Raw genomic sequence first — 11,754 nt, 5'->3', positions numbered from 1 at the left:
TTCCTACCTCCCTCCCTCCATCCCTTCCTTCCTTCTTCTCTCTCCCCCTCTCCCTCCCTCCCTCTCTCTCTTGCCCACCCCTCTCTTTCTGCCTCTCTCTCCCTTCCTCCCTCTCTCCTTCCTTTCCTTCCTCCTTTCTTCCTTTCTTTCCATTCTTCGTGGGATTCCTTAAACATTTTATTTGAATCTCATTCATAAATATATTTTAACTTTTAAGAACTAATGAAAACCGTCATGAAGACTCAAGAGTGCTCTGCCAAAACTTTAACACACTGAAACTCATCAACAGGTTGAATACTTCTGACACAATCCCCCAGTTTGCTCATGCTTTAGAATAAAACTTCAGCTATGCTTAGCACTTATCAGAATCTCTTCTGGCTTAGAGTTGGGAGCTCTCAGTGGCCTGCACACAGGAGGTGGGAGGAAGGGAACTGACTGCCATTGTCACCTCACCAGACACACAGACTAGGACCTGGTACCTGGGCCAGAAGGTGTGGGCTACTCTTGCCTTCAACATAGAGTATTTTCATAGTACAAGGGACTGGGGAACATGAAGAAGAGGGATCTTCAGAAGCCAGCACCCAAGTGTGAGGGTGACATCTGAATCCCCACTTTTCAGCAGGCAGAAACTCTATCCTTGAAGATGGATGTGAGTGACAGAAACCACAAACAATAACAGCTGAAATGAGATGCTAGTTTCTTTCTTTCATATAAATGAAGGCAGTCCAGTGCTGTTAAGAGGACCTAGGCCCCTTCTAGCTACTCGTCTGACCATCCTTATCATGTGGCTTGTACCTGTGGGTTCAAATGTCTGTCCAGATCCAGTGATCTTCTCTGTGCTCCAGACAGCATGAAGGCAAAAGAGGGAAGGGGAAGGGCACTCCCTCTTCCTGTGAGGACACTCCCCAGAAGCTGAATATGTCACTTCCACTGACATCCCATAGGAAATAAGTCTGGTACCTGCTCTCCTCTCACTGCTAGGATGTGTAGATTTTATCCTAGGCAGCAATATCACTAGGAGGATGGCCAACTATCCTGGTTTGCCCTGGAATTAAGTGGTTCCTGAAATGCTGGACTTTGAATTTTAAAACTGGGGCAGTTTCAGACAAACTGGGAAGAGCTGGTCATTCTAGTACTCAGGTAATACTTGGAGATACTATTACTGAGAAAGCAGAAATGATCATGAGGGTATGCCCAGGATTCTTTGCCATGGGGATACTCTTCATTTGTCTAGTTGGAAATGAAGGCTGTGCCTTAAGTTCCACTCCACAAATGAAGGGCTACCAAAGAGGTGCAAAATGCCCCCAGAGGAACAACCATGAGGATGACATATCTGGTCTTTGCTCCCTCTTGGTTTGCTTTCCTGTACTTTTCCTGTACCTTCCCCTGTTGTCTTTGTTCATCCGTCCATCCAGTTATCTATACAGGCATCCAATCATCCCCCTTTTCATTCATTTTTTTTTTTTTGAGATAGAGTGTTACTCTGTCACTCAGGCTGGAGTGCAGTGGTGCAATCTTGGCTCATGCAACCTCTGCCTCCAAGGTTCAAGCGATTCTCACGCCTCAGGCTCCTGAGTAGCTGGGACTACAGGCACCCACCACCATGCCTGGCTAATTTTTGTATTTTTAGAAAGATGGGGTTTTACCATGTTGGCCAGGCTGGTCTCGAACTCCTGACCTCAAGTGATCCGCCCACCTTGACCTCCCAAAGTGCTGGGATTACAGGCATGAACCACGATGCCTGGCCACTTTTCATTCTTAAAGTATTTGCTGAGCATCTATAATGTGCTCTGAAGATATTGAGATGAACAACACCACTTAGTTCCTGCCCTCAAGGAACTCACAGTTTAATCCATCCCTATAGAAAATGAATGATAGTACAGGAGTCTAACTGTAATTGGAGCTTTGTACAAAGTATAATGGGACCCAGTAGAGCAAGCAACTAAATTTGCTTTGCGAGTCAGAGGAAGCCTCGGAGAATGGGTGAGATATACTGGATCCTGGAGATTAAGCAGGCATTTTCCAGGTGGAGAAGGAAGCACTACAGGAACGAGGCACCAGAAAGGCAAGACTCAGATGGCATGCAGTGAGCACAGAGGAGAGATGGGCCACTTCTGTCGGGCTGGAATGTGAGGAAAGTGCCGAGGAGAGGAGAGGGGAGGGGAGGTGGTGGGGAATGAGTAAGGCAGAGAGAAAGGTGTGAAGAGCTTGAAATGTGGTAAAAATCACGTTGTGACCAGAGTATGAGCAATCTGGAAGGCCATCCCTGGACATATTTTCGTGGGCTAACTTCTCAGACAGAGGCTTTCCTATGCTAGAGTGTTATGAGGACCTGCCAGTGTGATGGAGTAAACACCTTCCTTTCCGTGCCTAGGGTCAGGCACAGGTGTTCTGTGGCACTCACCTTGGGCAATACTCAAGGGCCTTCAGAGGGTGACTCTGAGTACCTGAGGACAGCATTCCTTTGTGCCTGGAGACATAGCCTGTCACAGGGTTTTTTCTTTCTTTAATAATTTATAAAGTGTCTCCTTTTATCTATAGAAACATAAAGCTTTTAGAGTTGGCAAGGGCCTTAAAGATCATATAGTCCCAACCCAAATGGAGGGCCCGAGAGGAAATATCACTGAGCTAATCAGGGACAGAGCTGAATCAGAATTCAAGTCTTTGGACTTGAAGATCATAAAGATTTAAGGAATTTTTCTTTTTCTTTTCTTTTCTTTTTTTTTTTAGACAGGGTCTTGCTCTGTCACCCAGGCTGGAGGGCAATGGCACCATCTCGGCTCACTGCAACCTCCACATCCCAGGCTCAAATAATCCTCCTGCCTCAGCCTCCCAACTAGCTGGGACTACAGGCACGCACCACCATGCCTGGATAATTTTTGTATTTGTTGTAGAGGCAGGGTTTTGCCATATTGCCAAGGCTGGTCTTGAACTCCTGGACTCAAGCAATTTACCCGCCTTGGCCTTCCAAAGTGCTAGGATTACAGATGTGAGCCACCGCACCCGGCCTTAAGAAACTTTTGATATAAAAATAATACCATAGGGCAGTTAGGGTAAGCATACAATAATTTTGTGAAAAGAGCATGATCATTATAGCAATAATCTGAAATAAAAACATCCTAGCTGATTGAGAACTAAATTTAATTTAATGTAAATTTAATTTTGAGCTTCCTGGCAGCCAAGCAAAGACAGCGATATGATGGTTTACATGTTTTATTTTTACCTGGCAAAAGGTAGCATAGAAATAAGGGATTTAGGTTTTGACTAGGAGCAGATGAAACTGAGCAGCCTTCAGTAATTCACTTCACAAACATGCAGATCCAACAAAAGGTCCTGGAAATTCAGTCTTCAAGGAGCTTATTGTCTAGTGGAAGATAAACAGTTAAAATCCCATATGGTAGATTCTATGAAAGTGGGAGGCAAAGGGTGCTGAGGGAGTGTGGAGAGGAGACACACAACACACAACCCAGGATGAGAGAGGCGGCTTCCCAGAGGGTCATGATTATGATGTGACTATCCACTGAATCTCGTGGATAGGGAGAAGGGGTCTGTTGGGCAAAGCAAAGCTTGGTGGTGGGGAACTGTGTTCTTAGCGGAGGAGGCATTGCTGTGCTTTCAGAGAGTCAAGAAAAAGCATGGTGGGTCTGGGGAGTTGCAGGTGTTTCATGTGCTCAGACTAACTGGAGTGATATTCAGGTGGCTGGGTAGAAAGTGGCGAGAGGTACCCACCAAATAAACGCTGCTCATTATGGCTGGACCCCTCACTCCCAATCTTCCCGCCAGAGATGAGCGCATCTTCATTTTCACCTGCAGACCTGTTCCAATTTAAGAAGCTAATGAGCACTTCCCTTTCCTTCAAGACTAAGGTAAGTGCTAATCTAGCTGGATTTCTGTCATTTGGACTTTAGTGAGAATAAAAAGCCGGGGACAGGTTTGGCTGTGGGGAGGGAAGGGAAGATATGGATGTGTGATAGGTGGGTAAGAGAGGGAGACCTCCAAACGAGGCCCGGAAGACAGACTGACATGCATCCCACATTGGTGGCATGTGTCTCCATCCACTCCAGGAGTCCTCTGAAACCACAGAGGAGTGAGCATTATTGTCAATGATGATTAAATGATTGACCCCTCACAGATTAAATGCATGGCTTATCTAGATGCTTCCCTATAGGCACAGTTAATTAAGAGGGAATGGGACGTCACATCACCAGGCATAAAGACTGGGCAGGAGGTGGGTGTGTGGGGAAAAGGAGGCAGTTAGGTCACAGCATGCCCCTGGTAATGGAGACTGGGGTTGGGGAAGGGGCTACATACCATGTGTGTGAATTTACCACTTTGCCTAGCTCAACCTTGGTCAACATTCAAGAGTAAATTTCTGGGGAGCAGACCTGCCTCAGGGGTCATCCGATGTGGTCCTTTTTATTATTTCATTGTCTTCACGTGATTACCCTGGGAGAGAGGAACTTTCCTTAAAGATGACAAAACCAGGGCTGAAAGACGAAGTGGCTCCCTGCAGGGCTCAGCAGGGTAAGAAGTCCTGTCTGTCTCTCTGACTCTCAGATCTGTGGCCCTTCTCTGTGCCCACTCCTACATGCCCACCGTGGAGGCCCATCCCTTCTGTCCTCAGCTCCCGCAGATGCACAGGGGCCCTTACTGGCTCCCACTGTGTGTGCCTTCCCGACTGCTCACATGTGGTGCCCAGACCCCAGGAGAAAGACCTCACTGCCAACTCTTCTGCACTGCAGATGCCTTCTGCAGTGCTTAGAGATTCTGAACATATTTCCTTCTCAAGTAAACCATGCTGGACTTTTTGGATAAACTTAGTGATTTTAAAATGATTAAATAGGTAACTGCTGGGAGAGATCTGGAAGCATTCTTCTAAGGTGTTGATAAAATGTAAATATATTTTTAGAACAATCTTAGATCTTATGCTAAAGATGAGGAACTATGTAAGAAAGTTACCTTCTTCAGCCACTTGTAAATAGCAGTGTAGACAAATGCTTTGGATCCTCTTCCACAGGAGAGGAGACAAGATTGGAGGAACCAAAGAACCATGGAATTAGGGACAAATGGCTCAAAGCAGTGCTCTGCAGACACATGCATCTGTACTTTGCTTCCCAGAAGCCAGATGAAACTGTTGGAGCTTGATGGGCTCCAGGCCTCAGGGCAAAGACCACCTTAGGCTTTAGCTTTTCCTCTGCCCTTCCTGCCTGCTGTTAGCCTCTCCTCTGGACCAAAAATCCCTTTAAGGGGAAAACCTCCTCTTTGAAGCCCACAAGATACTGTGAGGATTACTCCCTTTTTCTGATTTCTAACGTGGGTTTTTCATTAAGCAAAGAACAATCAGAAAACCCACAGATAACACAGGGTATTCAGTAAGTTCAGGAAAGTGTTTTCCACCATCTCTTTGCCCCCATTCCCTCTCCAGCGCTTGGCTCAAGGCCTGGAGCTTGAATCTGCGTCGTCTTCCTAGGTGCTTGCCTGAGGTGAGTGGTCAGCGGGTGCTGGCTTCGGGGCAGCTGGTAGGGCGTATGCTGCGGGTAGGAACCCACGGAACACTGGGAGCCTTAGCTTGGAGCAGCTGGCTCCGAGGAATTATTGCACGTCTGCACAACTTAAAAATCTGCAGTTTGGGGGCGGGAGGGGGAGCGCGGGGGTGGGTCCCGAAGCGTCCCATTTCTCCTCCTGGCTGTTGACTGAGCGCTCTCTCTCAGTGCAGCGTGGCCAGCGATGCCTTCTGGACCACACGCTGTCTTCGCCGAGGTCCTGGTTTGTTCCTCAACGTCGGCTGAAGGCATCGTCCCCTGACTCCCTCTTCCATTCGTCCTTCGGAAAGGGGACCCGACTGGTTCCTCTTCTACATATGAGGCACATCTGCTTGGTGCAAATGTCCAGGCACCTCTTCTGACTCGGTGAGTGGAGGAATGAGACAAAGCATCTTGTTCTGCACTGTGCGTGAGTCTTCACCGACCGGTGGCAAACATTGGCAGGAACTGGAACTATATGTATTCTCCTTCGCACTTTGTTTTAAAACAAGTTTGGGCCTCGCGAGTTCCTGAGGAAATCCAGGCAAATTAGCAAAGTGTCGCTTGGGCCGCGACTTTAGACAGGCGGTTGCCCCAGCCGCCGGGGCCGCGGGGGAGGTCATCTTTTTCCCGCCGGGCCACGGCACTTCCGGCCCAGGAGGGCGCGCAGGTGGGAGGCGCGGGGCGCGTTCCTGGTCCCACCCGGACAACTCCGGCCGCTCCGGGGTGGCTCTGCACTTGGGCCTGGGCGGGGGCGCGCGGCCGGCAGGGCAGCGTCTTGGTCTATCGGTCTGTACGCCTGTCTTGCAGTGGGAACCCCGCAGTCCTCAGCCGCCCGCGCCCTCGGCCCGGGGCGCCCAGCGGGGGCCCGAAGCGAGGGGCTGGCGGAGCTGCGACCAATGGGGCGGCGGCCGAGCGGCGGGCCCCGCCCAGCCCCGCCCGCAGCTCCCGGGTGCCGCGCTCCAGCGGGGCGGGACCGACGGACAGACCGGCCGACGCGGGCCACCCCGCTCTCCTCGCCGCCGCGGCGGCAGGCGCGGGGCCGCGCCGCGAGGCCTCATCCCTGCAGCGCGGGCGGGCGGCGTCGCAGAGCGGAGCTAGCCAGATGCGTCCGGACTCCTGCAGGTACCTGGCTGGCGTCCCCACCTCCCTGCGCGTTCCGGAGACTTCTTCAGGCGACCCTGCAACTTTACCGCGCCTTCCCCCACCTTTTGCTGCCCCAGTCCCCTGTGGTCCAGGTCGCGGGTGCACGACCCCGAGGGTCTACGGCCGCAGAGCACTTTCCGTCCCGCTGGGCGCCTCGCCCGCGGCGCCCGCATCCTCTGGTCCCCAGAGCCCGCCGTCGCTGGAGCCGCAAGGCTCCGCCTGTTGCGTGAACTGCGGGCTGCTGAAGCGGTGGCTGGGTTGTTTTGAAAGCCTCGGGGAAGGTATTTAGGATCAGCTTTCGGGGAGTGGGGTGGGCTATGGTCGGGGGAGGACCACCTGGAGGCGGGAGAATCGATGAGCCGAAGAAAGGCGGCACCTCGCGCAGGGGCATCCCCGGGGCGTTTCCTTGGCCGGGAAGCCGTTCCTTCCCTTCCTCGAGAGGAGGCGCTTTCCTGGCGCTTGTAAATGCTTCACGGGCCGTCTGCTCCGCCTTCTTTGTCATTCCTCCCCTCCACTTTGCCCTGCAGCTGTGCTAGGCGCCCCGCGACAGTTGCAGGGAAGAGCGAACCCAGGGCTCTTGCTCTTGTGCAGCGCTGCTCCCTGGGTGGGGACGGTGTGGGGCTTGCAGCGCAGGTGTGGAGTCACTTGCGGACTCTGCGTTTGGATCAGTGGCAGTGGTGGGGAAGGGCGCCCCGGGGTCAGGAACTCCTCTTTTTTTTTTTCGCGCCCTTCTGGGTGGCTGCCCGACCTCCTGAGGCACCTTGGCTAGCAAGCGAGCCAGTCTTGCCGGCAGGGGCCGCGGCGAGCCTGGCTGGGCGCCTTTCGCATTGCAGGGCTTGTCCTGCACCCCCAACCCCGCTCTGTCCCTTCTCGTTCATTTGGAGAAAGGAACACCTTTTGCATTCTTGATGTCTCCCCCCCGGTTTTGTCTGGGGAGACCGAGCCGAAAGCTTCACTCGGGTGGCCCGCAGCAGGGGCAGAGGACAGCAAAGAGCTACCTCCACCTGCCAAAATGACCCAGGGGCCCTGGTTTGGTGCCAAGGCGCGAAGTTGGGGGGAGGGGCAGTAGGTGTTCCTCACGTTCCTGCCGGAGAGTAGCTTTGCGGTTGGCCCGGAGCCTTCGGGTTTTTTGTCTTTCACCCTACCCTCTGAAAATACTGGAGCAGGTGAGGACAACCAGTTCAGAAGCCTTTCCTGTTTCTTTCCCTGTATTTGCTCAAGCGATTTGCGTAACCATTCACTTAGAACTGTGTAAGTCACTCTTAGTTGCCCCACTTCTTAGACTATTTGCAAATACCTGCCCAGGTAAACAGGAAGCATGCACCTATCTCTTTGCTGAAGGCATATGCCCGCGTGCTTTGTCCTCCCTGCATATTTGGAGCCGAAGAGGTGGCTTTGATTCTCTAGCTGAACTTGGTGTAATGTGCAGGCTCCACTTCTTAACTGGGTTGTGACCTTCTTGAGGAGATTGACTCCAACCAGCCCGCCATGGGCCAGGCCCGAGGATGCACTCGGGGACAGACAGCAAATGGATGATATAATTTCTGCATGCAGTCTAGTCTGTTCTTTCTTTCTCACCAGCTTCCCTTCTTCTCGTTCTAATATTATGTTTGTCATTTCTGAACTAGGAATTGTCAATATTGGGATCCGGAGAAGGTAATATGGAAGTGCCATAGAACTCTGAATCCAAAGCATGTTGTGAATATTCTAAGGAGATTTGCGGGATCTCTTTTAATTGAATCTTTTGTCTGAGCTATAATTGCCTGAATAGAGCCATTGATGAATGCAGCTACGCTAAGGTTTTGCTGGTCAAGCGTATGAGGGCAAATTGGGAGGTCAGAAGCAGTCTTTGTTCTGTTCTGAAATATTATAATATTAAAAATCCAAAGCTCTGGAGCTTGGGTTTGCCAGCAAAGCACCAACTGAGTATCATCATCTTCTTTTAAGAAGGAAGGGGAAGAGTGGGAACTGCAGCTCCCTCCTGTCTTCAGTGGGTTTTGCCCTTCACTGTAATTCTTCACAGATGTTCATCCCTCTGTTCTACCACCCATCTCAATCTGCCCTGTGTCTGGCATTTGCCATTGAAATGTGTGTCAGCTTTGAGAGAGTAGGCACCACAGGGTTTTTCTCCTCCTTGTCCTTCTGTTTTTTAATAGATAACATTTATTGGCTGCATACTATATATCAGATACTCTGCTAGGCACTTTTCCAGGCATTATCTCATTTAATTCTCATAACAACTGCATGAGGATGTGATGCTTGCTTTCTTCACTGCAGTATTGCTATGGGAGCCAGCAGTAGATGGAACCCCCCTGGTGCATGTTGAGTCAGATGGGAGGCCAGTGGGAAATGGTGGGTCTGAGGTCTCACTAGGAGGAAGGATGGCTCTGCAGGGTATGTTAAAGCAGAGAAGGTGGGTGTGTTTATTGACTGCTTATCAGGTGTCAGGAAAGTGGATCTTCCAGAGTGCCACCTGTGTGAAATACCCACAAAGAAACATCATAGAGAAGAGAATAGGATGTGGGGACCCGGTTTCCAGCTCTGATATCTATTTCTTTATGGCTCCTTGACTTGACATGTCATTTTGCTAATCTGGGTCTTGTTCTGTTTAGCTGCACTGATCTAGATCTCTAATATTTATTGTTATGCTGTACTAGGCACTAAAAGCTAAAAGCTTTTACATGTATGAACTCATTTCATCCTGATGACAATCTTAGGATGGTAGGTTCTATTATTACCCTATTTTAGAGAAGGAAAGAGAGACAAACTGAGTAACTTGTACAAGGTCACCCAGCTCGGAAAAGGTGAAGCTAGGATTCTATCCCTGGCAGTCTGACTGCAGAGCCACTGTGAGATTCAGTCTTCCTCATTTATTCCTACACTTCCAACACTGTTCCCTGTGCTTAGTGGTATCTCGGACTACGTTTGTTGAACAGTGACAGAGGGGGGCTTGCAGTTATTCAGTGACTTTTGAGTCCCATGTCTCAGCCTTAAAAGGAATCTTAAAGACTGCATTAGCAAAATATTATTTTTGCCTTTGACAAAATAGTCTGCTTTTCAGTGAAATTCTGCCCAGCTGGTTAGGAAAAAAGGAAGATAAACCATAAAGATCATTGGCCAGGGAAACATTATGGTGATTTTCAGAAAATGTGTTTATCAATATAAGAAATTCAGAAAGACCACAGAACACTTTGCACTCTGACTCAAATTTGTCAAGTAAATCAACCAGTGACCAATTCACGAGTACTTATCGTATGGGTGCTAAGTGCCCAGTACTACAGGCAATGAAGGTAGGCAGAATCTATTACATGGTCTTTGAGCTTGAACTTGTAGTATATCTGGAGACTCCAGATCAATGAGACAAGATAGAACAATACAAGATGCTAAATATTTAAGTCCTGATAAGAATCACAATGACTCGGTCACATTTGTATAACCTATTGTGGTTTGTAGGAACTTTCACATGGGTTATCTCATTCCAGTCCTCAGAGCAACTGAGAGTTATAAGCTATAGGTGGGACAGAAGTTAGGAAGCCCATATTGCTGATGAAGAAATTAAGGCAAAGTGAGCCTTGAACTTGGACACAGTCAGGGGTCTTCTGACTTCAAGTCCAGCATCTTTCTGCCTCACTTCTGTCTGGAGCTAGAGAGCAGAGCAGGAGGGCAGTGAGCTATCGAGAGTCCTTGGGGAGTGGGGAACTGAGTTTGAATTTCATCCTGGACCTGGCCTTTGCTTGCCGATCTTGACTACCCTGGGTGCTTAGTGGAGGCAGGGGATGGGGAGTAAGTACAAGCTGGGGAGGAGGAGAAAGAGGAGAAGAGTGTTGTTGTTTTATTTTTTCAAGGGCCGGCCTGCTGTTTTGTGAAGCCTGGAGTGAATACTCAATTATCATGAACATAATAACAAGGCTTAAAATGTATAATAAAATGTAGAAACTGATTTAGAATTTTCATCCCTGTTTTTCTTTATCATTTCTCTAGATCATCTTTTGAAACTTTTTAGCATACCTGCACATTATTTTTTTTTTCAGTTAAGAGGATCAAAATCTGCACATTATAAAAGTAAATTCTTTAATAAGCTAAAATAGTTACTAGACTAGGTTGTGATATTTTTCTTGTGGGCAAGAGGTCTCACTCTCTTTGGAACCCTGCACAGCCTTGCACTATGATTTGCTGAGGAGATACTGTATAAATATTGTCTTCAGTTGCACAAGTATTGAATGATAAAGGCATAAGATCTGCTTTTAGCCAATAATGTTACAGTTAAGCAGTTAATGTTGGTAGCAGCCAGCTTCAGTGGGTTGGGTGAAGTCCCAAATGAATGAAGTATCTTGCTGACTAGTCTACTAATTAGTCATCTGAGGACTTACCAGATGCTCACCAAAGGTGACATAATGATTAACTTATATAGTCACATATATGTATTCTCATTATATATTCAAATCTGTACATACATTCATTCAACAAGTATTTGAGTACTTACATGATGTTATGTACTATGCTAGGTGCTGGGTATACTGTGGTAAAGGAAACAGGGGTTGGGGTGGGGTGGGGTGAGAAGTGGGAGGGAGACAGGCATTAAACAAACCAATGCAAAATTTAAGTGGTGGTAAGTGCTCTCAAGGACTTCATGGGAGAGAGTAACAAGGGTAGGGAGGCACTAGTTTAGAAGAGAGGGTCAAGGAAGACCTTTCTGAGGAAGAGACATTTCCTTTTGAGTGATCAAAGGAGTCCATTAAGTGAAAAGTGGGAGAAAGAGAATTCCAGGCTGAGGATTCTAAGGCACGAATGAGCATTGAGCCTCTTTTCGTTCTATTCAGGAACTTCAAGAGAACAAGGGTGGGAACAGCTGGGAGGAGGTTGTAGAAGAGGGCCAGGGTCATCCCATTACTGGGTATATACCCAAAGGATTATAAATCATGCTGCTATAAAGACACATGCACACATATGTTTATTGGGGCACTATTCACAATATCAATAGTTTATTGGGGCACTATTCACAATAGCATTTGGGAAACAACCCAAATGTCCAACAATAATAGACTGGATTAAGAAAATGTGGCATATATACACCATGGAATACTAT

At 48.6% G+C, this 11,754-nt stretch overlaps 1 protein-coding gene across 3 annotated transcripts in view; it reads left to right on the top strand.

Annotated features, from left to right (window-relative positions):
* Nucleotides 1–5,709: 5,709 nt before the first annotated feature.
* KCNS3 (potassium voltage-gated channel modifier subfamily S member 3) overlaps nucleotides 5,710–11,754 on the top strand; it is a 56,132-nt gene continuing 50,087 nt past the window's right edge. Inside the window, exon 1 of one of the 3 annotated variants that reach the window (XM_063622818.1) lies at nucleotides 5,710–5,909. The gene's annotated coding sequence lies outside the window, so the exon portion shown is untranslated. Of the gene's footprint in view, nucleotides 5,910–6,492; nucleotides 6,648–11,754 lie in introns of those variants that run through there. The other 2 variants (XM_055253749.2, XM_055253750.2) reach the window with 2 other exon arrangements.

This window comes from Symphalangus syndactylus, chromosome 18, assembly GCF_028878055.3.
Source record: "Symphalangus syndactylus isolate Jambi chromosome 18, NHGRI_mSymSyn1-v2.1_pri, whole genome shotgun sequence".
NCBI lineage: Eukaryota > Metazoa > Chordata > Mammalia > Primates > Hylobatidae > Symphalangus > Symphalangus syndactylus.
Note: the sequence above shows the minus strand (reverse complement) of the source record. Positions and strands in the feature narration are given on the sequence as shown.